This window comes from Dermacentor variabilis, chromosome 5, assembly GCF_050947875.1.
Source record: "Dermacentor variabilis isolate Ectoservices chromosome 5, ASM5094787v1, whole genome shotgun sequence".
Lineage (NCBI taxonomy): Eukaryota > Metazoa > Arthropoda > Arachnida > Ixodida > Ixodidae > Dermacentor > Dermacentor variabilis.
Genome location: NC_134572.1, coordinates 75,089,309 through 75,114,893, shown reverse-complemented (window position 1 = coordinate 75,114,893; position 25,585 = coordinate 75,089,309). Strand labels below are relative to the sequence as shown.

Below are 25,585 nucleotides of genomic sequence, written 5' to 3'. Positions count from 1 at the left end.
GTGCAAAGGTTCATGAGCTGATCAGACAAGAACGGAGGATAAGCATCGATGAACTGGCAGAGAGTGCGAACATCAGTCACGCTTCGCACTACGATTCATAACCATCTCGGTTATCGGTTCCTGTGTGCGCAATGTATGCCCAAGATTAAGAGTCACGGCCAGAAGACGGAGAGGTTCGGCGCGGTCTTGACTCATGTAATCGGGTATCACATGATGACTTCTTGTCTGCAATTCTGACAGGGCACGAATCATGTTGCCAGTAGTATGAGCCCGAAGCACGATGGCAAAGCTTACTGTAGAAACATTCTAGTGAACCACCCCCAAAGAAAGCAAGGACCGTCATTTGTGCCTGGAAGGTGTTGACTTTTTTTCGATCGTCAGGGTCCGTAACTGAGTGTATTTGCTAAAGCTGGAGAGAGCATCAATCGTTTCCGATATTGCGAAACGCCGGATCGGCTGCGTGTCGCAATCAAAAATAAACGACGTGGAAAATTCAGGAATGAGCTCATCTTGCTTCATGGCAATGCCCGTCTCCACGTCACTGATATAGTTCACACAATACTAGAAAAGTTCAAGTGGGAAACGCTGCAACATCTGCCATACAGCCCAGACCTGTCACCTTGAGACTTCCCCATTTTAAGGCATCTGAAAAAAACAGCTCAATGGAACCAGATTCGTGTCGGACGATGACGTGAAAAGCCATCATGAATTTTTGAAGCAGCAAACCAAGGAGTTTTATCAGACACGAATCGCCCGACTCGTTAGTCAGTGGGACAAATGTTTAAATGCTCATGGAGACTACTTTGAAATAAAACACCCTGTTTGTCATATATTCGCATTAGCTCACTTTCTTTTGACGCCCTCGTAGATTTTGCAGAACTCCTGCTTTTTATACGGGCTCTCTGTTGCGACTATAATTTCGGTGCAATTACTCACAATACACGACCGGTGACAGCTGCTCCTGCGCAATACATTGTAACAAAGGACAACGTCATTGAGATTTTACCTGGCCGTTGCTTATCTACAAATATGGAAACAAAGTTCTTGAATGACAAAATTTCATTAAAATATTGGTCGTCAGCCTGTTCATTTCGGGGCCTTTACATTTTTCATATCAGCGGAATGCACTGCTTTCTTGGCTTCAAACTGATACAGTTCTAAAGTTCGTTTAATATTTTCTTTACTTATGAAATAGAGAGAAAACATGGAAGCATTGATATCAGTTATTTCGGGCACAATGTTTGACCCATACGAGTATATTCTTTTATGAAAAAATACATATTTTACTTGTCTTGACAGTGCGTAGCGTTCAAGAATTCGTGTCCAGTATCTTTGGCAATGGCAATGCAGTTATTATTCATGTATTTGATCTCTCGACAAATTCTATAAGGAGGAGGTCGATTTGCAACGTGAGCCCCACCCGAACAAAATTTCTGGCTATACGCCACTGAAGACCAGTGTCTCATTCGCTACCCTGCACAGAAAATAAGAGAAAGGTGGAATAAAAAGAGGGAGACAGTCAACTCTGCGTGCGCGTGTGAGGTTTCTGTTCGAATATAAGGGATAACAACACTTATTGAAGCCTCGAGGGCGAAATGCCGATGCGAGTGAAGACTGCTGGGAAGGGTTATGCTGAGCCAGAGCCGAGGTTGTGGCATCGTTGCACCAGTTCCTCAGCGAATGCACGGGGCTGATAAGGAGGAGATAAACGGTCACTCAAGGCGGTTCACATCAGAAAGTGCACTAGTGCACGAATAGCTTTTTTGCGCCAGCGACCAGTGTCTCCACGGTTTGATTGGGAAAATGATATCTAGTCCAGCCTGTTTAAAGTTATCCAGAGAGAGAGGCATTGAACGTCGTAGCAAGAAGAAATACACAACGGTTCTTCAATGGTTTTAAGAACTGGTTTAGAATCACGAAACATAACCCATTCATGTGTCGATTCATTAGAGGCGTGTAGTTCAAAGTGGCACGGAGGGCTGCAAGTTCTGCCGCCGTAGATGTTGTTGTGTGTGGCATCTTGAATTTAATTGTGACCTGCTTCGCTGGCACCACGAAAGCTTGTGCTAAACTAGTAGGCAAGGTCGAACCATCGGTATAAATATGCATGTGGTCTCATTATATCTGGCGTCGTAAGAGCATCGTCAATTGCTTCAGAACCAGGGACGAATGATTGGCCTTCTTTGTAATGCAGGGTAGCTAGGTTCACTTGAGGCGGCTGTAGGCACTAGAGGGGAGATGAAGCTTTTGCCAGTGGTGTATACCCTGATGGTATAGACCCTTTTCACGGTGATCCCATCGGCGCCACAATGTTTCATCACGTGGTGACGCGTCCATTGCTTGCCTCAGCTGCCTCCGTGTTTACAAAGAATGACGCCAGTGCCCCTTGGCAAACCACCGTTTCGTCAAATATCGTTGACGGTGGCTGGGTGGACGACACGAACCTTTGTTCGCAGTTCCACGGGACATGTAAGCGAGTTCACAAATCATTGTCCACACGGTGCGAGCAGCGCACACGTTGCTCGTACTAAAAATGGGGCTAGAAATGTTTTCCAAGCTGTCCAAACTTTCCGCTTGCGAAGTAAATAACCACCAGTGTGTTGTTTTTCGTTATCTATTTGGAAATCACTTTGAAAAAACAGCTTGTCATGTTTCTGGCTCAGCAAATTTCTTCGGTGCGGTCATTATCTAATTCTTCATTTCATGCCCCATTGCTCGCGGGTGTGCTCAGCTGCGATATATTTGTTCTTGCTGCGCACGAGGCTTGGAATGTAGATGTTCTGTATTTTGTAATAGTTTGTGGCAAAGACGCATTATCACCACTCACTCGCTTACTCTGGACCGTAACAAAAAGTCCAGTTTTGAAAATTCGTGTATTGTAGGTATAGTCACCGTCATCTAAGTTTTCTCGCATTGGCTCAAGCTTGCGCCTATTTACTTATTCTTGGTACGTTGGCGATACATTGGGCGTAAGCTTGTGTGTGTAGTCGGCGCCTATTGCTGGCAACATAGGCTTTCCTTATGTGGCAGCGGCGCGTGGACTTGATCACACAGATCCGTTCCTGTCCTTAAGGTGCCAGCCACTATTTTTTGCAGCCAACTACTGCACACGTCTACCCTCTACCCCTCCACATTTTGCAGCATTAATGGATGACTGTGCGTTTCTGACAGCACCCAGTTGCGTTTCTGACAGCAGATGGCACAGTTGCAGGGCAGAAGCGATATTATTTATTTATTTATTTATTTATTTATTTATTTATTTATTTATTTATTTCAGTACTGCCGGTCTAGGTTCAGACCTTAGGCAGGAGTGGGTTACAATTATTTTCATACATAGAACAGATGTACAGTAAACACATACGAAGAGATACAGCAATAAACGTTAAGAATTGGAAGATGGCAACAAGAAGCTCAGTTAGTGAGCACACTGTATGGCAAAGTTACAAAAAGGAAAACTAATATATATATATATATATATATATATATATATATATATATATATATATATATATATATATGCAGAGAGACTCAAGAAAGTGACATGAAGGCTCATATAGTACATCAGAGTTGTGTGTTATGGAATCGGAAGCATGTAAATAAGATCATACTGTCGGGCATTCGACTACAGTTGCTGGAAATTAGTTCCACTTGGTTATACTTCTGATGTTAAATGAAAGCTTAGTTACTTTTTCAGTGTGATAGGACCGAGTGCGCGGTTGGTTTGCGTCGATAAATATGTGTCCTTCATAATACCTAATTGTCCGTGGTTAAGAAGATAAAGTTTCATTCTCTCATAAGGCCGCCAATTCTCTAGTTTTTCAATCCTAGCGTTTTCTGAGGTGATGCTTGCCAACTGTATTTGTTATAAACAAATCTTAGCAATTTCCCATGTCTTCTTTTCTAGTATTGAAGTGTTTCTTTTTGTGTATGGATCCCATACTGCTGCGGAGTATTCTAGTAATGGCCGAATAAAGTTCTTGCACGCTAGAAGCTTTGACTTACCCAAACAACTCCTTAAGTATCCGAGTTTTTTGATCGCCTTCATTGGATATAGTCAATGTGGTCGTTCCATCTAAAATCGTTAGAAATGACGACTCCCAAATACTTATACTTGGTTACTAGTGTTAAAGGTTGATTACCAAAGCTCTATGGGTAATTATGGGATACTTTTTGCGAATAATAGTCACTGCGACGGTTTTCTTTTTGTTCATGGTCATCTGCTACTCTGAACCCCACGTATGTATTCGATCCAGAGATGAGTTTAGTAAAACATGGTCATTAGGTGAAGTAAATTCCTGATATATAATGCAATCATCGGCAAAGAGCCGTTTCTTGACAGGAATGTTCTGAACAATGTCATTAATAGACACGAGGAAAAAGTGAAGCACCAAGGGCGGATCCTTGTGGAATGTCTGAAAGTACTGAAATGGCACGCGAATTTACGCCGTCAATGGACACGACTTGACGTCTAGATGATACGTGGGCTTCTATCCAAGCTAGCGAGGTGGTGTTTTTTTTTTAGTATTGGTTTTAGCTTCAATAACAGTTTTCAAAGGGAAATACGATCGAATGCCTTTTCAAAATCTAGAAATATAATGTCAGTCTGGTTATGTCTGTCTAGGGCAGCTGCTATATCATGGACAGTCTCGACGAAGTGAGATGAATGAGAATAACCATGGCGAAAACCATGCTGGAAGGAACCTATTAGTTTGTAAAGATATGTCTACTTGAAAATGAAACCCTGTGTACTCTAAGAGCTTTGCACATGTGCATAATAAGCAAATCAATCTTTGTGATGACGCATCTGAAGGCGCACTTGTTTGAAGAATTGGGGTGACTTCCGCGTATTTCCAGTCGCTCGGAAGCTCCGCATTAAGCAGTGATTTCTTAAATAATAAACATAAATATTTTGAGCACCATTCTGTATAGCGTGTTAGATATTAGGTATGCCATCTGTACCTGGGAATTTCTTGACGTCTAATTTTAACAACAGTGCAAGTATGCCTTCATCTATGATACATAAATCAGTAATACCTTCTACGTTATCAAACTTGTGCTGAAATTCTGGTGTGCGGACATCATCCACAGAAAATACAAAACGAAAATAAGTATTAAGTACTTTGGCAATTACTGAGTCACCTATCACAGGGATACCGTCGACGGAAGGAGGAGAGCGGATTTCTTTTTATTGGGGGGGGGGGGCGAAACGGGCCACCAAAATTTATCTGTTGATGACATAAGAAAGTTTTTAGGCGAATGCTTTGTTAAGAACCTTTGGCCTTTTAATGCTATCCTTTAGTTATTCGCGTAGTTCCGATATTTTATCTGAACTGCCGGAAGACGGATGCAATCTGAGCTCTGTCCACACTTTGTTTAGTTTGCGCCGCTGGCGTGCGATCTGCTTCGTCATCCACGGATTATGTGTACGCTGCAATTTACGTTTGTGTGGAACAAAGCTTTTTATGCATTCAACAGAATATGAATCTGATTCTTACAATGAGGTAAATAAAACAAATTAATTATCTAAAGCATCCAATATAACGGAGTCACTATAGCCCGCGAGAACACAGGAACAATACATTCCTTTTTGTGAACCTCGATCGGAGTTTTACTTCTAGATTTAAGCACAGCAGTTTACCATCCGAGATTCCTTCGAATATATCAACGTTCGGGTCGCGGTCAAGTATAGTGTCGCTTACAAGAAAAAGATCCAAAATTGATTGGCTGTCATTTTGTATTCGTGTAGGTGCTTTTATTAGCTGTGTTAATCCATGTAACAAAACAATGTATACAAGCGGCTTAACGCAACTAGAAAGTGCTTCAGGAAAATCACCGTTCCAGTTTACTGATGGAACGTTAAAGTCACCAGTAAGCACAAGATTACAAGTGCGGTTCTAGCACAAGAATCCGTTGAGCGCTTCGAAAAATGTGCTGTGCACTGTTAGGGGGGCGGTAAAATCCGGCAATCACCAAAAGGAATTCATGAAAGCGAATTTTTACCAAAACGCATTCCACGTCGGCAATATCCGGTGGTCTTGTAACGCACAACGACCCCAAGTACAAGATAGCGACGCCGCCGCCGCGGGAATCTCTGTCCTTGTGGCAAATACGATAGCCATGCCGTGCGACTTCCGAGTCCTTTATGTCGCCACGCTGCCAGGTTTCTGTAATGACTATTAGATAGGGTTTATGGGCAATCGCTATACTTTCTAAATCAGCTGTTTACTATACTTCGGGTGTTTAGCTTAAGACACCGGAAAATGTTTTTGCGGCCTTTGGGTCATTGCAACCCCCCCTCCCCCCGAGTACCGACCCCCCCCGACCCCCGACCGAGTAGGCAACAGTGATTTTGACGTCACCGCTTTCGTCACGCAGCGTATCCGCGCGACGCCGACGATCCATCATCTGCTTGTTTCCACGGTGTTGATTGCTCGATACTCGTGTCTTCCTGGCGCTAATGGTTTCGTATTCGTGCGCTTTCGCTGAGGCAACGTTAGGTGAGCGACCGAAAATGCCATCTCGTTGCTCTAGAGCAAACTGCTCCCCGAAAAGGGTCTATACCAGGTCTGTCCCGAATGTTCATGAACTATGTTTTCTAAACAATATTTCATAAACTTTCAGATACATGAATATGGTCACCTTTAAAGCACTCCCCTTTTAAACACAATACGCTGGTTGCACCTCTTCTTTCATTGCTGGAAGCGCCAAGGGAAGTCCTCTTCAGTTAAGCGCTTCAACAGCGATGTCGCTTCTTTTTAAATTGTCGCCGCATACCCGAAATGCCACCACTTCCCCAAAATGCCGCCGCCCAGAGCACCAGCTTAAATTTGGGGAACAAAAGCAAAAATGTCACAGGGGCCTAAATCCAGCAAGTATGGAGGGTTGATGATAGAATTGCGTGTAAAAAAAAATTCGCGTAGTATTACAGTGGAGAATCTGCTAGGACATTATCGAGGTTCAAAATATACTGCCCCACATTCGGCAAATTTGTTCGCACGCGGCGAACATAATCTTTCAGACGCTTGAGGACCTCCACGTAAAAAGCTGTATTGACAGTTTGACTTCCAGGCACAAATTGTGGCGCATAAATCCATAGCCGACGCAAAACACAGTTAACATTACTTAACCTTTCTCTTTGTTCTTACGCGCAAGTTTCTTTTTTCTTGGCCCTCGCTCAGCTTTCTTTTCCCGCTCCTTGACATGCGACACGATCAGCTCAACGTGATAGTCGTAAATTCAAGTTTCGGGGCCGGTGACGGCCCTTCGCAAGAATTAATCACTGTCGTCGAAAGTTTTCTTGGCAGTGCAACCTTTTATTGGTCGCAACTTTTGCCCAGGAGTCAGCAGTATCGACACTGCGCCATGATTAGTGCAGTGTCGGTAACCGCACCACTCTTGCCTAATTTCACAAGAAAATTTATATTGACCCTTTGTTGCGTCTGTTCGAAAAAAATGGTTGCACAAAATGTGCACGCACAAAATTCTGTGTTGTCATATAGCAGTCCGATTCGTGTCAAGCGAGTTCCTTTCGAATGGAGAGAGCGAGAGAGAGCGGCGCCGCTACGCCCTTTTCCACATTTTGGCTGACTCACTGCAAGATCTGATGGGAAAGACCTCCCACATATTAATGAGCTCTAATCACTCGTGAAAAGATCGCTTGAGGTCTCTCTGCCGGCAGGGAAGCTTATAAAGATCGTTGGCAATCCTTGAACGATGGCGAATGGAAGAGTCGACAGCTACGTGCCTCTGGATCGTATGGTCTCTCGCGATGGCTATTATTGCTGGTGTTTAGGTTATTCATCGAGGTAGCCCTAAACACGCGCGTAGGGCTTGGCGTTGTATACGCTCCAGAGCGCGAATGTTGGTTTTGCATGTGTGTGAGAGCATGGGTAAATTGGGAGAGGGGGGGGGGAAGGCAACGTATGCGAGTCCCAACAACAGTGCCCTGTACAGCTGCAGCACACTTTGCAATGCTGTACCTCAAGCTTTCCCGCAGAGGAATTTAAATACCGAAGCAATGGCACATAACCTAGAAATTTTCACCATTCAAACACCCCTAATCATCAATATTTATTATTATAAGTAGTAGTATTGGTAATGGTGGTGGCAGTGGTGGTGGTGGTGGTGGTGGTGATAGAACAAGGAAGAGGAGGGATGGTACTGACGCAGTAGCTGATGGTATATCCCATCTTAAGGGCCGTTTATAAAACGAAAACAGACGCGGCTGATCTACGAAATGCGGCGACTCGCTCAGGGCACGTGAAATATGAAGAACTTGCTCCTGCGTTGTTTGACGCATTTCCGAGCTAAGTGCTGCATTTTCAATACTTCCCCACCGCAGTCTGGGACGCTCGCGGGCAATTTCAGTCGCCGCAGCACCGTCCTTGAAGCTCTCAGGCGCCGTCGCAGCGGGCGTGGACTCAAAGCGGCTTGAGAAGGAGCTGACGGTAAACAATGGTCGTTACGGAGATGCACCTGACGGTACGTCAAACACATTTACTCGACCTTGTCGCTGACACCGTTCTTGTTACGGTACATTGCAGGTTACACGTACTGAGAGCGGCTTCCCGACGGGATTGCTGCAGGTCTGATATTTCGTTGGAGGAGGGCAACGTTGATGTGCCACATTCCTAGACAATATTGCCGTGCCGGCGAAATATTTTGCGCTCATTGTTTACCTTGCGACGCCCTCTGTCATGGGACGCTTGATGAATTCCTGAAGCTCTCTAGCAACCGCAGGGTCATGTGCTGAGACAGTAATAGAGTACTTCCATAGCACCGCTCCATCCTGCGTGTCTGCTATCGGTCACGTATCTCAAGTTCCCTTTTAAGCAGTAAGCGCTTTGGAGGTGAAAGTACGTGGATAAATGAATCAAGAAGGAGTGTTGGCACGAAAACGTTCTCTTGGTTAGTCGCTGCAATGTCCAAAGGGCTTGCCTATTGTTAATGCATGTGAATTTGCTTTAACTGAACCAATAAACAACCCACAAGCGAAGCATACACACGCACGCATGCCACCACTCTGCTGTAATCTTTTTACCCTAGTATTTCCATATTGTTTGAACGTCTGGATGTTCAAATGCAGCAACATGCGTTCAGTAATTTTCTCGGGCGGCACTGCAATTAGGTCTTTCTTAAGCCACAGGCTGTCGTAAGCTGACTACGCGCAGCTAAAAGATTCGGAGTCAGCCTAGCACTTGGTAGATCGCCTGGCGCCAAGCCAACGTGCCTTCTTTTTCTCTCGCGTTTATGTGCCACAAAGCTAAAAGACTTCTCTGCATGACTTTCAGTTCGGTAAACTGTTCTTTCCTGGACGCAGTCAACAGTGACAATGTTTGCTTATGTCGAGAAAACAGAATCACATTTGCACGACAAACGTTTGTTAAATTAAATTCTTGGATTGTACATGCCAAAACTGCGTTCTGATTAGGAAGCGCCTCGCAGTAGGAAACTCCGGATTCATTTTTGACCACTCGGGATCCTTTAACATATACACAATACACAGTACACGAGCGTTTTCGTATTTTTCCGCGGCCGGGTATCGAACTCGTGACCTGTAGATCAGTAACGCGACGTCGTTGGCCCTGAGCTGCCGCGGCGGTAAACTTTAGTTGAGCTGCTTACTGTTGCATCGGCCCGAACAGACTTCTTGTATACAAAGTGGACTCCTCGAGAGGAAAGAGTGCCGTTCCATCGCTCTCTGTTTACGTGACGAGAGCAGCGTTCCTGCAAACGTGACTACACACGTGACAGGAGTTGACGGCGATTCCAAGCAACACCACCTAGACAGCACAAGGCCTTTTCACTTCCATCCAAGACGTTATGGTAGTGGACCGACTGCCGTAGAATCTAATGGGGATGCTACCGAGTAGGCAACAGTGATTTTGGCGTCACCGCTTTCGTCACGCAGCCTTGGCAATGAAAATTCTGGGCCAGTAGCACGAAGCAGTCAACAGGTTCTGTACTAACTAGGTGGTGTTGCTCCAAATTGACAATTCACCAGCCGCACTCCTACATAAACACGCGAAAACAATGGTGTACATCACTGCACAGCTGCACTGGTAGAACATGTACGCGATTCGGCTCAGCCACGGTAAGTAAATAAACGGCGTATTATTAAATTAAATGATACGCCGTTGGCGAAAATGCGCAATTAAATCAAAGTAATACTTGAAACACCTTGTACGTTATTAGCTAACTGCGGCCATGGGTGGCCATAGGGGCAGGTGTTCAAATGCACTTTATGTGCAGAAACTTCCAGAAAATGGATGTTCTCAAGTTTGCGAGCGAAGAATTGTTGGCGTGACCTCTGAGATGTCCGCGCAACGCAGTCCAGCTGCCAGATCCTCGCCGCCAATCTCTGAGGCTGTCATTAAGTGTGGCATAAAGCGCGACGATACCACTGGTGCGCTCTGCTCAGCTGACACGCTCAGCGAAACCACATCTGCGCTCGAGTAGGGTGTGAATGGAATGAAAGGAAACCCTCCCTTTGTGTGACCTGATCACTCTGGAGTTCAAAAGTACACCCTTTATATTATGTTCATGTTCCTGTTTCTTATGCGGCCCGATTCATTTCAAGCTATTCTCACGTTCCATTCAATGCTAGGGAATTTTACAAACACATGGCGCAAAGACAACAAAATAGGGGTTACTTGTGGCAAATTTGGAGGTATTCGCACTTACAAGATGGGCGCTCAACGCGTGGAACCCAGGAGAACGCCAAACTTGTACGTTATAAATTGCATGTGAATAATTACTTGCAATCACTTACAATTCTTGGTAATGTTGTAATTTAACGATTGCTTTTTTTGCTCGATGATGGTCAACGTAATTTAATTGCATTTTCAGTAACCAATGACATGTAACCAGTTACTTACTGGCGAGACAAACTGTAACAGGATACGCAGCTGTCAGCACTTTAATTTGGCGGGAACTATAGTAGGACGCCCGTGGTCGTCCAACGCAACAGCCTCGTCAATGCGCCTGTTTCGGTATGCAAACCCGAGTTTGACACACCTATCGTGGAGGCGCTTTTAAGCGGTGCCCATAGGCGGTAAGAGTTGCTACTCAATTCTTCGCTGTAAGCGTTGTCTGTGATTTCTCTAATATATACAAGTTTTTGGCCGTTGAAAGTGCATGGTCCTTTCTGTGTGCATGATACGTGACTAGTGTACATTCTTTTTGCGAATGTAACACAAATAGTATTTTAAGGGCTGAAGGATGAGCAGGTATAGCTTTTATTACATTACAGATTTAGCCACTTTCACAAGGAACTTGAACTTCTGCTGGCGTCCCTTATAACTGTTCGGTTTAAGTCTGAATGGCTCACGACCAGAGGGCGGCGGCGGCAAGAGCTCCGTGAGATGTTGGTTGATGACTATGACTTCACATCTACGAGGACGCCTCCCCAAAGCTTCATTTATGTAATAAACATGCTCATTCTCTCTCTCTCTCTCTCTCTCTCTTTCTCTCCACACCTATGTCCACTTCGTAAGCTGTTGCCAGCTAATCACCTGAGAACAGCATATTTAGGTTTTGCGTACCGGGAGCGTCTTCTCAGAGCTCCAACATAAATGAAGCGCTATGATTCAAGAGAATCCAGACGCGAGCACTGCGGCATTGTGCTACCACGATCTAGTGCGTAAGGTGGTCATGCGCTACAGCACCGGCATTCCTCCAGCGCGCACATCAAGCGAGTTTTCAGTGTGGCTGCTGATGCAATTAAACGAAAGTGAAACGAGCGATGGAAATTTTGAAAAACAATTGTTAGTGAAGAACGTGTGGGTGGCTGTAACTACACACTTAAAGAGCCAAAATACTTCGTTTTATATATTTACTGTATTCGTGCAATACTAATACGCACTGACACGAAAGTAACGGAAATGTAATCGATTACTTTTTCGTAATTACCCAGTTACTTTCGTGGGGCAGCAATTCGTAACTGTAATCAGTTACATTTCTTGATGAAGTAAATGTAATAGTAATCAGTTACTTTCCTTCTGTAGCGTGTACAAGATTGCGTAGCTCGTACATAGTGGGCACTGCCTGTCTCGTTTCGCAGACATGCTGGGAGGCATCCAGCATCCAAGAGTGAGTTCCCGCGAGTGCACCGACGAGGAAGCGTGTTTGCGACACGAGTCTTTGATGCGCATCACTGAATGCTGAAAGCGTGAAGTGATTTACAATTCTATACGTGATGCCACTTTTACTAGGTGTGATTTCGTATTCAAGCACGCAGGCTTTCACAGGGCGCCCTTGTCAATATACCGTGTTTGTTAAATGCAGCACCCGTGGAGAGCAGACGAGAAAATCGGGAGATTCGCGAAAGAAAGGCAATGCGGTTTAGGTCAAAGGTGCTCTTCCGTCAAAACCTTCCTTCAATTTTTTTTTTTTAAGGTACACGGGCAAATGCATTTCCTGACAATACGAGTTGACTGAATATTAGCGCGAAGTGACACGGACACAGACTAGAAGCAGACATTTCATATCTGTTTGAATTCGTCGATATTATCGCTGAATTATAACGTTCTCTTTCTTTTGTTACGAACCTGAAAGAAATCATCAGTTTCTTTTTCATGCAGCCGTTTGTTGTTCTTGCGAGGAATATTCCTCAAATCTCCTCGAATACAGCGAAGTTAAACTTTATCGGCTTTCGATATGCTATCGTTCAGTGCATCTCAGTTCGGCCAATATATCTCCCGTCGTGAGTTTGTGCCAGCCTTTGGTATCATAATCATCTTCATCCCTTCATATCAATTGGACCTCATCCAAATTTGCCATCTATTTGCTTGCCACAATGACATTCATGTGTCCGTAAGGTGGCGCTGCTACAGGGAGTGGCGATCATGCTGCATTTTTGTTACGTTTGTTCTATGAAATCGTCATATACTCTCATCCTCTGACCTGATGTTTCCGCTTTTATAGCGAAGCTGTTAGCCGCTAGTTGGTCGGGATCTTTCGTGTCCATCAGAAAAAAAAAAAGAAAGATTGAACCAAAAAAAAGTGTATATCTACTTTGGAATCAGGCGTACAACGCACAGCTCAGTATTAATTTTAATAAATAAAAGCAGAAATCAAGCGTAATAACTGCAGAATGGATGATAAGGCGCCTGCGAACAATGCGAGGCACGTTGCTTCTCCCCGCGTGTGTTTCCCGGTGAAGATTACGGTTGCATAAGCTGTTCCGGTGGGAAAGGGCATCAGCAGCATACGAATCAGTGAGTGGTGTCACCAAACTTCCTATATAAAAGGGAGACCAGCCTAGCAACTCAAACAGTTCATTGCAAGACCAATATGGGTAGACCACGCGAAGACTCCCGAAGAGCAGCGTGACTACTTCGAGCGTCAGGGAGGGCGTAATCGTAATGCTCAACAACAGTGTAGTGCTAAGACTAGGCAGAACAATAAAAAAATTTCATATCTCCATCGAAGGCATTTCAGTGGTTTTCTAACAGCTTCGCCGGCCATCCACTTTCGCAGGGTCGGGATGGCGAGTCAATTGTTTATTTCCTTCTTTCTTGCTGTGTGCGGCTATTGTCCCCTTTTGTGTGCGCATGTGCCATGAATTAGGGCGACAACAACAACATACGTAGATCACTCACGTTCGAGACCTCGAATTCTACGCGAACACCGATTGGATAACGAGTGGATGGATCAGTGCTCCTACAAACGTCTGGCTACGCGAAATAGGGCACCGTTTGTTTTCAACCTGCACTCACTGTCACGTTAAAGCCAACCAGTCGCATGTGCCGTGGGAGTGCTCCAGATACACCGACAAAAGAAAAGTGATGAACAAATGTCTTAATCGCTCATGCTTGCCGCTTCCGGATGCCCGTGAGATTCTTTCCCGTCGAGACACTATTAACATGCGTGCTGCAAACTTCAGCGCATGCTTGTGGACTTCCTTAAATCTACCAGAAACGTGTTTTAATTTTTGATGCCTGCAAAATGCAGCGGCGCAATAGACTATACTCCTTGCGTTGTAGTCGCCCCGCCTCCTCCCCTCCCTCCTTTTCTTTTTATCTTCCTTAATTTTTTTTCTAAGGCGCACGAATACTACCATAATGCACGCAGGGCAAACACCCTTTATTATTCTTTTTGTTACAAAACACTGTATCACTAGAACATGGACGTAACAGAAATATCTGCCTTTGGGAACGGATGGTGCGCCTGCATATCGCGGCTCCATAATGAACTCCTGCTACGGGTTTATGAAGAAAAAAAAAGGTCCGTTTTCAAATCGTCCTTTTTGGAGGATTTGCCATTTTGGGAAATAGCAGCGAAAAATCTAGGTTTTCCATATTACGCTGTCGTTCTTCTCCTTCGGTGTTGTTGATGCGGAGGCAATGTTATGAGGGGCGTTTCAAACATGGAATGACGTACAGCGAGTTGTCGAGCTTGTCACTTTTGGCATCCTTAAAAGCTACAAGGCCTAATGAAACTTTATGAAGAACTTTGATTATGTGAGCATTATATTGCGACTTTGCGTACGCCCTTTGTCGCGTCCTTTATTTACCTATTTCACAGAATTCGCCGAATTCGCTGCTATGTTATTCAGTTATAATTCGGGTTTCATGGCGCAAAAGCGACTAAGGCCATGCTGCGCCACCCACAAGGAATTAAAAAATTAAATGCTAAAGCAGCGAAAGCTGCGTTACCTTATAGTCTTGCAAAAAAAAAAACCAGTTTCATACAAAAACTTCCACAAGTCAGTGAAAGGCACAAGCGCATCATCTCCCGGTATTGAGGCGGGGTGTAAAGGTATGTGCAAGTTATAGATATTCTGTAAAAGCTTCCGTCTCTGTGTTTCAGCATGTGGACATGTCATAATAATGTGCATTACTGTAAGTGCTTCATGGCACTTCTCTCAAGTTGGCGGGTTTTCTTTTCGAAGTAGAAAATAGTGTGCGTGTGTGTGTGTGTGTGTGTGAAAACATTTATTGATGAGGTCCGGAGGCTCGACTTCTTAAGTCAAGGCGGGCCGCTCCCACGTTGGCACTGTCAGGCCAAGCCTTTCAGCGACATCATGGGCCCTCTGGATGGCCCTTAGTTGGTCCTGAAACAATGGGCTTTGAATCCTTTTCTCCCACTGTGTCCATTCTTCAACGAGGTTGGGGAGAGTCGCGGGGCACCCCGCCAGCATATGTCTGATTCCAATGATGCCATTACAATCGTTGCAGTCCATCTTAATTTCCCTCTCTGGATATATTTTATTAATAGTGTACGGTGTGGGATATGTACCTGTTTGCAATAAGCGCAGTGAGACTGCCTGAGCCCTGTTCAGTTTTGAATGTGACAATGGGAATTGCCTGCGTCCTAAATAGTAGTGTTTGGTAGTGTCATTGTATGTTATTAAATGATCTCTAGATTCCCTGGCTTGATGGTGAACGGCTCGGTTGTGACTGTCACGGTTAGCAAGTCCTCGTCCCAAGTCATGAGCAACCTCATTGAGGTTTATCCGAGTCTCGTCCACTTTTCCCATATGCGCAGGAAACCATCGAATTTCAGTTCTCATGATCCCAATGTTTCCAAAAAGTTTAGCTGCAACACCAGCTACGTAGCCTTTAAGAAAATAGTGTGTGAGGTGTGTGTCAGGTGTATATTCCCAATTCGAAGTCGACATAGGATCACCTCATAGAAGCGTTGCTGGTTACTACACGACTTCCACTCGCGAGGCAGAATTTTTTTTTTTTTTGCGTATAACTTGCTATTTATGTAAGAGTCCCATTCTAGCTGCAATTTTGATGCCAGGGCCTTACGAATCGCTCGGATACTGTCTTTGTGTAAACATGTTGTTTGCGTTATGCCTTTGTGCGCTGCCATGAACGCGCATCTATATGCTGCTTCATTCCCTGGTATCCCAACATGGCTTGGGATCCAGCAGAATCGCATGGTTCATTCGTATTTATTATAGGCCACCATGTTTAGGATATCGACAAGCAGAGGTTCACATGCAGGCTTTAAGTTTAGAGCTCTGAGTGCACTTAACGAGTCAGTATAAATGATAGCATTCTTCTGCTTGTAGGCGGGAATATATTTTCTACTGCCGTTCAACTTTGGCGGTGAAGACTGAAGCAAAATTATTTATGCGAATGCTATTTTCCCAATTTCTCTTTATGATTCTCACACCCACGCATTCTTGTGTTTTAGAGCCGTAAGTGTAAAATTCCATGTAATTTTTATATTATTTTTGAATAGCTCGGAACTCTTGTATTATGTGTTCTTGTGGAATGTCTTCTTTCTTTAGGTGTTAGTGTCAAGTCCCATAGCTGTGGAAAATTGCACCACGGGGGAAATCTCAGTGGCCTTTCAGCAACCTGCATGACCTCGTGAGCAATATCATAAATCTGAGAGTATTCCTCATGTCGTAAGTGCCGGAATCACGTTAGTTTTACTTGTGTAGTGTACCAGTGAGTTTAATTGTGTTATGATGTTGTGGCATATATGTTGCCGTGATGACCGAATTCTCAGTACATAGGGAAGTATATGTAGTGCTCTGCGGTGCTGTAAGGAAGGCTCCATTGCAGTCAATGCATAAACTTTGGACAGGCGACGTTCTGTAGGCACCGCTCGCCAGTCGTAGGTCAAGAGTATGAATTGGATCAAGTCGTTTAATGTGAGATTGCCTAGCCGCACAATAAACAACACTACCGTAGTCCAGAATGCTACGTACGAGGGACCGGCACATACGTAGTAGGCATGTTCGGTCAGATCCCCAGTGCTTGCACGATAATACATTGAGAATATTTAGTGTTTGTTTGCCTTGATTTTTGTTTTGTTAATGTGGGCCAGGAAGTTCAGTTTTCCGTCAAAAATTACGCCTAAAAATTTGTAGTCTTCTTTGACCGGCAGCGTTGTACCATGCAATGTCAGAACTGGATCGCATTGTAACCCTCGCTTCTGGAAGAAGAGAACTGTAACAGTTTTGTGTATTGAAAAACGGAAACAAGTTTTGTTAGACATTGTGTGAGATTATTTATCGGTATTTGTAGTTGTCTTTCGCAGGTGGATAGATTTTAGGAGCGGCAAGCCACTTGCAAATCGTCGACATATATTGAGTGCATAAAAGAGGATGGGATGATTTTATTAATAGAGTTCATTTTGACTATGAAGAGTGTCGTGCTCAGAATGCAACCTCGTGGAACGCCGTTTTCTTGTTTAAATGTGCGTGAAAGTAATGTACCGAGACGTACCTGAAATGTTCGATTCGACATGAAATCAAATAGACCGTTTAGCATTCTGCCACGAATTCCCATGTCAGCTAGGTCTCTCGAAATTTCATATCGTCACGTGGTATCACGCTTTTTCTAAATCGAAGAAAACAATGCGAGACATTGTTGTTCTTGCAGAAACGCGTCACGTATTTGATGTTCTAGTCAGACGAGATGGTCGGTGGTGGAGCAGCCTTCTTTGTATCCGCACTGGTGCATGTGTTTTAGGCTTCTTGATTCAATGATGAATGTGAGTCTTAAGTTAATGATGCTTTCATATGATTTCGCTAGACAACTTGTTAGTGCAATGGGTCTGTAGCTGCTTGGAGATGCTGCGGGTTTACCAAATTTTGTAAAAGGCACTATAACCGCATTTTTCCAATCTGTAGGCATTACCCCGGACTCCCATATCTTGCTGAAAAAGTTAAGAACTTCCTGTACCGATGCTTGAGGCATGTGGGCAAACACTGTGTAGTGGACACGGTCAAGACCTATTACTGTTTTTTTTCCTGGCAGAAAGAACTCTCAATTCATGTATTGTGAGGGAGTTATTATACAATTCAATTGAAGCCCGGGTGGTGGGCCGCATCTGCTTCTCCGCCGACTCTTTATATTTTAGGAATCTATTTGAGTAGTTCGCTGAGCTGGAGACGTTGTAAAAGCGTTCGGCGTGGTCCTGCAGTGTTGTTTTTGTACCTGGACATGTAGGTAGTGGTATTGTATATGATGAGTACTCTCTTCCAAGTTCCCTTACCTGGCCCTACATTCGTTTTGATGTCACTACTATTAACTGAAGATATGTATTTTTGCCATGATGATTTCTCCGCCTATCTTCAAATAAATGGTGCTTTGACTTTGGCCTGTTTGAAGTTTAAAAGGTTGCTATAGGTGGGCTACCTTCGTAGGATTTCCCAGGCCTTATTTTGTTCCTTCTTAGCTTCTGCAGACTCGTTTGTCCACCAGGGCTTTAGCTTTCTGCGCACAATACCGGATGACTGGGGTATCGCCTTTTGTGCCGCTGAGATTATGACCTCAGTGATTTTTTTAAGTTCGTGAGCACTTAGTTCTGGCGAAAATGCAACTTCCAGTTTCGCATTCTCCATAAAACCCGGCCAATCAGTGAGCTGTAATTTCCACTGGCGTGGCTTAGTGAATAAGGTTGGTGCTGATGATAAGTTTGATGGCGGCGGGTAAGCTATCACTACCATATGACGTTTCGAAGGCTTCCCATTTAAGATAATTAAAAAGAGATGGTAAGAAGTTAATGCTAAACAGCTAAACGTGCGGGAAGTCGGGGAAAAGTAGGTCGGCGCACTTGAGTTTAAAAGGCAGATATCACTAGACAAAATAAAATCTTCGAGGAGTTGCCCTCTTTGGACAGTTCTGACACTGCACCAGAGAGTACAATAAGCCTTAAAATCTCCTACTAAAACAAATGGCTCCGGTAATTCATGTGTTAAATTTTCTAAGTGTTTAGTAGTAAAATGGGTGTGGGATGGAATGTATAGTGAAGAAAGGGTGATGGTTTCGTGAGACAGAATGGTGACGGCTACGGCCTCGAAAGATGTATTCAATTGAACATTTTAGGTAAGAGTGCCGTCCTGCACGATTATAGTGACTCCTCCTGACAAGCGGCTAGAGTATTCGCGGTCCCTTCGGACAAGGGTGAAACCTTCAAGAACTGGACTATTTTTTGTACCGAGATTAGTTTCCTGAAGACACACTGCTACTGGCAAAAAAAAAATGATTGTGTCTTTGATGTCACCTATAGTGTGTATGAGACCTGTGCATTTCCAGTGTACAGTGAAAGCCATGGCTGTAAAATTAAAAATGTATTGATGCGTGTGAACTTAAAAATTAAAGGTGACATGCGTTATGGAACAATACTCGTTTGATGAAGGGTAACCATTCAGGTTACCTGTCTCCTTTTCGGTGCAATTACAAGGAGCTTATCCTTCTTAGAGCGCTCAGAGGAACACTGTTTAGAATGCTTAGAACCTTAGAAGAACGCGGCGTCATGGCGCCGGGGTTTTGGTATCGACCTCCATCGCCTTCTATGAGGCGCCGGGTGATCGAAAGCATGGCGCCGAGACACGCGTCTCGGGCATTGGTGTTTCGTTAAACCTTGTGACCTGTGGAACAGCTGTCTGCAGGGTCGCGTTAGATGATGGCAGAGCAGCTCTAGCTGCTGCCACAAAGGGGGCGGATGGAGTTGCTACGGTACCACTGACTGTGACCCCTTTGGGCTCCTGAGTCCGATGTGGTGCGGCCGCTGGACGCACCACATTGGCATAGTTTGTTTGAGGTAAGGGTGGAGGCCGCTTCCTCACTTCGAAAAATGAAATCTTCCCCTTTACTGTGAGGGCAATCACTTCCTTCTTCCAACAGGGACATGATCGTAAATATGCTGGATGATCCCCTTCACTGTTTACACAGCGGGGGCAAGCCTTACAGTTTTCAGACGGATGGTCGTTGGCACTACACTTCGCACATGTTTCTTTGCCTCTACATGGTTGTGATGCATTGCCGAACCTCTGGCACTCGAATAACCACCCTGGGGTCGGTATGTATGGTATGACATTGATATTTAGATATCCTGCGTCGAGAGAGGTGGGGAGAATGCTCGTACCAAATGTAAGAATCACAAGTGTCGTGGGCAGTTCATGGTTTCTTCGGTTGTAATTCTTCGAATTTCGATCACATTTTGTTCTTGGAACCCCTCAAGGAGTTCCTCTCCACTTAAGCTGAGAAAATCTTCCTCTCAGATGACGGCCCTGCAGGTGTTTAGGCACCGATGAGGATAAATCGTGACTGATTTCACCAATACTGGCGAGTTCGGTCAGCTTTTGCACTTGCTGATTGTTTTTCAGTTCAATTAGAAGGTCTGCGCTGGTCATTTGTGAAGCTATGTATTCTTTACCAATTATGCACCGCCACTATAATATATGTACCCAAGAATGGATATATTACATGTGGTTAACCCCTGCCGCCAGGAAACTCGCAGGTAAGAAAAAGTGAATAGAAGACAGGAAAGATGGAAAGCGAGAGAGAAATCAACAAGATTCAAGAAGGGGACAGGAAAAGGCGACTGCCAATTTCTTTCAGGTGGGTCAGTCTGGAGGTGCCGTCTATGTGAAACAGAGACCAAAGAAGTGTGTTGCCTCCGCCGGGGGGCCTTAAAGGTCGAAACACCCGCCATCGGCACAACCCGTAGGATCCTCTTTTCCCAGACACGGCTAAGCCACGCACGGCTACACGCGAGAGGGTCAAACGTTCACTTGCTCCGGTACGTGGTGTCGCAACACACCAAACGCCTGCTGACGCAGACGCCCATGCGGGGAAGACTCGCTGCAATAAAGGCGCTCTTTCGCTGCTGTAATTGGAGCCGAGTGTTCGTCTTTCCAGAATAATTCCGTGCCTGCGCGAGTGTTGGCTTCGGAGAAAAGATGAAACAGAAAACACGTTTTGAGGTAAGAACAGCAACTGCCTAGCTGTCTAACGCACTATCTGCTATAGAATGCAGACCACACCGAAAGAAAAGAAAAGTGTATTCTAGGTGACTAGGCACGCTCAGCGCTCGCGGCAAATTATTAACAAAAACATTGAAAGAAGAGTTAAACTCCTTTCAACGTGTGGTACTGTGCTTGAAATAAATGAGCAGAAAAATAAGACGGGGTTGAATGCGTTGATCGCTGGCGCCGTCAGCATATCATCGGCTGAATGGTCCTGTCTGCGCATGCGGCTTGAAAGGCCATGTTTTCAGGAAGTGGGCTGCGTATAGGCGGGGGGGGGGGGGCGCCAACTAAAACAAAGAAGATACAGAGGAACTCATCCAGTCTAGACCAGCTAATTGTGTTTTCAGCGCAAGTTTAAAATTACTTTTTTCTTGATGGAGTAGTAGACAGCACACGCAGCCAGGTTGACATTTCCACCTTCCCTTAAAGCCATCATCTCTCCTTTGTGATCAAAAGGTAGTAGCTTGCCAAAACAACTTCGATTTGCCAAGGGTAACTTTAAAATTTTTGTATAGCATTTTTAAGATCTATATCTTGGACAGATTGCCCACTGTTTCTATGGGCCTCCGCTCGTTCACATAGAAACGTTTCGTGCTTCTGTGAACTGCTTCGCGAAAACATAATTAGAGCCGCTCATTTGATACAGAACACTCTCGTATATCGCTCTCAAAAGCCTAACAGTCACAGACACGGGCACTTCGCTTTGTTTTCTTTTGTTACGGAGAGTGGGGCCCTGTGACACCATCATACAAAAATGAAAAACTGCCTTCTTTTAGTCATAGAAGGACAGAAGAAAGGCTTAGTATCTTCCACAGTGTAAAGAATCGTTCATTGGTAGCATACTAGACCAGTACTTAAACGAAAATATGTCCTGTACAGCCAGAAATAAGCCAAAACAAACCCGTGCCGAAATCAAAATTAAAGGAAAAAGGCCTTATATTTGCCTTCATTTTTCCTTGACTGCGCAGCACTGGAACAGTCTTCCTAGACATGCTGTTAGTGCCGAAACTCCCGAGTTGTTTTCTTCCAATAATCCAAATCACTTCCGGGTGTGTAGCTTCTTTGTTTTAATGTATTGTTCTGTTAATGCATTGATTTTAGTTGTTGATGTCACCGTCGTTGTGATTGTTCACATTGCATTCTTTTTCGATTTATAAAAATTACCACTTTAGCTTTATTCCCCGAATTGAACTGAGCTGGCAGTATGTAGTACAAAGAAAAAAAAAAACGATAACGACACCCTACGCTCAACTAGCACAGTATCCATTACATAGGATCCCGGATGAAAACAGCGTTTATGAGTGACACTGTATGGTCACCATATCTAAAAGAAAGGTTTACCGACATAGTTTTAACGTAGGTGCGATCTCTGTCACCATTCCAATCCTTGATGCTATTGAAACGGATCAAGAGTTTTTTTGCAAGCTGCCAAAGTCGAGCGAAATAGCAGTGCAAACAATAACGCTATATTAGTGTAAGCTGCTAACGTATTCTTTCAAAACTGTAATTCCATTAATTTCGTTGTCATAGATTGATTATTAGAAAAGAAAATAGAGATTGGAGTTCCGTTTGCTTTTTTTTTTTTTTCACTTTCGCTCTATCCCAGACGCCGGCGCGTGAGTGGAATGCCATGCAGTTCAAAATATTTTTGTTGGCTTTTGGGGCGCCGTGGCTCGGAAAAAGTTATTTAAACTTGCCAATTGTACCAGTTCAGTCCTTGACTCTCTCATAACACAGTATTTCACACCACAACACCGATAAGAGATTAACTGGGCTCTAGCAGACGCTGTAAAAATGCATGACCACATGTAACCTGGTGCGGGAACTTCAAGGTGGCGGCGCCACGCATCTCTTTGTTTCTGCTTCGTTCTTTTTTTTCTTTTTTTTCTTTCTTTGCTTTATGAAACCTCTTTTCACGGTGAGGGTGGGTTTTTTGGTATCGTAGAAGGTTACCTTACTAATATACCATTATACGTCTTTTCTTTTTTTTTTACCTTTAGTGTCCCTTTAATAAGGGCGTAGGCATGGACTTTTTCCGGATACGCTATCAACAGGCCTCGGAACACCTTATGCGGATACAAGTGTTTTCTTGCTTTCTCCTTTCTTCTCGCTATGACAAGACAGTTGGGTAAGCGAACCGGGTTCCACGTGGCAAGACTAGCATGTCCGGCCCGTCATAGGCAACAATAGGAAAGTAGAAAAAATTCACAGCAATAGCTTTAATGTGCTCTTAGCTGGCTTGGATAAACCCGGATTCGAACGACGTCGAAGGTATCTGTCGTAGCACTTGGCACAAATTGCTGTAAAATCAAATCGCAGCGATCCAGCAGGGGAAGAAATTACATTACGCGTGTTCGTGATAATATTTTGAAGAAATCGTTTCTGGCAGAGAACACAGCAGCATTACCGAAGGAGACATACGTTATTTGCACGAGTCACCGAAATGGATAAGTGAATAAGTAGGCCTATGACTGCCGCTGTTTCTTTTTGGTTTCTTTCTCTTTTTGGGTGCTGGTTGGCAGATCAGAAGAAAGTAGAGGGCCAAGCTTCCTACTCGTGTTGTTTCTGTTTTTTTTTTCAGAGAAGCGTTTCTTTCTGCCACTTGCTTCAAAGTGATTAGTTAAAAGAACGAAATTTTAATAATTCGTTCAAAAATTTACTCTGACGTTTCATGCAACTAATGTCCACGTCCTCAAGCAATATACATTTGACAGTAGGTCTCTGCTATCAGACACATATAATATTAAAACAATGTATATTTGTCAAGATATTTAAAAAAGTCACCTCGCGTGTATGCACCATGCGCAATACAAATACGGTCGCACCGCGACAAACTACCCGTTTCAAAAGGGAAGAGCAAATTAGTTAAGCTCAGCGGAAATGAATTGATCATTATTTTTGTCGCACCGCGTTACCAGCGGCGACGGATATACGTAAGTGTGTGAAAATGATATGTATTTATCGGGGTGACCAGGGGGCACTTGTCCCCTTCCTGTTAAAAGTTAACCCCGCCCCCCCTCCCCTCGCACACACACGCACAAACTCTCGAAATCGGGCACTGTCGGCTGCACATCGGCAAATTCAAAAGAACCGCAGATGAGGCAGAATTTTCTGTTTGCACATATTGACAAGGCAAGCAATGTTTTTTCCTTATTACGTGTCCCCTGCTTGAGCAGGGAGGATTGTCCTTGGTGCTTCGGCGCGACGCGCCATTTGCACGCCGGTATTGCGGAGAAGGCGCCTTGCAGTTCCCGCCATAACAAGTTTCAGCTTTCGGAGCTTGCATCATCCCGAGTTCACTGGCGCCTTCTAACCCTATCTGTAAACACAAAATTAGCGTTGCTATATTTAACCTGAGGGCGAGGTGGGTTCGGCCTGGATAAAGTATTACGATCAGCCGCGCCCGCGAATTTCTACACCGTGACGTCCAATGGATATGGCACGTAATCGTCGGGTTATCAAATACGGTAACTATTGAACAATTATCCAAAAGTAGTCGGCATGTAGTTGCAGACTGAGCCTCTTATAACCTTCTGTAAACGAATAAAACGTCTTACACGTTTGGCCATCCAGTTAGATTGTGTAATCACGCCTTATCCTAGTTATGTTGACGAAAACGACTTTGTCGAACGTGCAGAAAATAATGAACAAGATACCAGCTTGTGATCTCAGGCACGCGTGCTATTACAACACTGACTAGAATTTCTTCCATCGAGCTGAGTCACTCGTGACATTGTCTGTCAATCTGATTTTTAGGCTATTTCCCCAAAGTAATTACAGTAGCACGTTTTTCTTCTTGTGCAACCTGAAAGTGCTTTATTTTAATTGTACTTCGTTGTGCAAAAACCTCGACAACACCATTACCTTAACTATCGATAAATTCTTTTCTGTAGATTGAACGACGAGTGTTGTGTATATTTAGATTTGCTGTACTGCTGCTATAGCGGAGTTCAGTGATCTCTCAGGCATTCATTGCCTTTTGTACCTATCCTCTTGGGGTTTCTCGTGCTTGCTTGCTTGCTTGCTTGCTGAGGGTACGTACATGCCTGCAATGTACGTACCCTCCGACCACACAAATTGGTATGCAATTCTGCCCTTCGCATCCTACGCCTACAATACGCCACTCAGAGCGCCACTGGCTTTTCAGCCTTTTCCTTCTTGTACGGCCGGCACCCGTCCCGCACAATCGACACAATCCTCCCGTACAGGCCAAATGCATCTGAGATTCCGCAGCCGGACATGCCGAAGAGTGTCGCGATCTCGCGCAGGCCTTTGCTGCAAATGACCAAGAGCGCCAGAAGAGCGTTCGCGGTGACACCACTTTTGCACCCACGTTCCTCCCCGGAGCACTTGTGTGGCTCTCGGTCCTTTCCACTACGCCTGGGCTCTCACCGAAACTACTGCCCAAGTATGAAGGCCCCATCCGCGTCGTTGAACGCACAACTACGTCAACTACGTGATCGAGCCCGCTGAACAGTCTTCGGACATGCGCCGCAGTGGACGAGACATTCTCAACGTCGACCGCCTCGAGACCTACTATGACCCACTCATAGCGACAAGCTGTTAGGTCGCCGGGTAGATCCCGTTTCGTTCCCGGGGGTAATTGTAGAGACAGTTTCTAACGGTATAGTGTGTCGTCCTCTCCAGCGCTTTCTAGTGGATCGTCCTCTTCAGCGCTTTTCAGTTGGACAATGAGAGAAGGCAACGTCAGCACGACGTAGTTACTAGACATGTACAATAGCTATGAACAGAAGTTCCGCATGTAGGTTCACACACCATGCACACTGACAACGTAAAGAATCAGTGCTTACTCCAGCCAATAAACTTTAATGTGCCTACCTTCTGTGCAACCGCGTTCCG

The 25,585-nt window shown here is 44.6% G+C and overlaps 1 long non-coding RNA gene across 1 annotated transcript in view; it reads right to left on the bottom strand.

Annotated features, from left to right (window-relative positions):
• LOC142582813 (uncharacterized) overlaps window positions 1–25,585 on the bottom strand; it is a 216,951-nt gene that overhangs the window by 85,571 nt on the left and 105,795 nt on the right. The gene's annotated exons all lie outside the window — the stretch shown is intronic.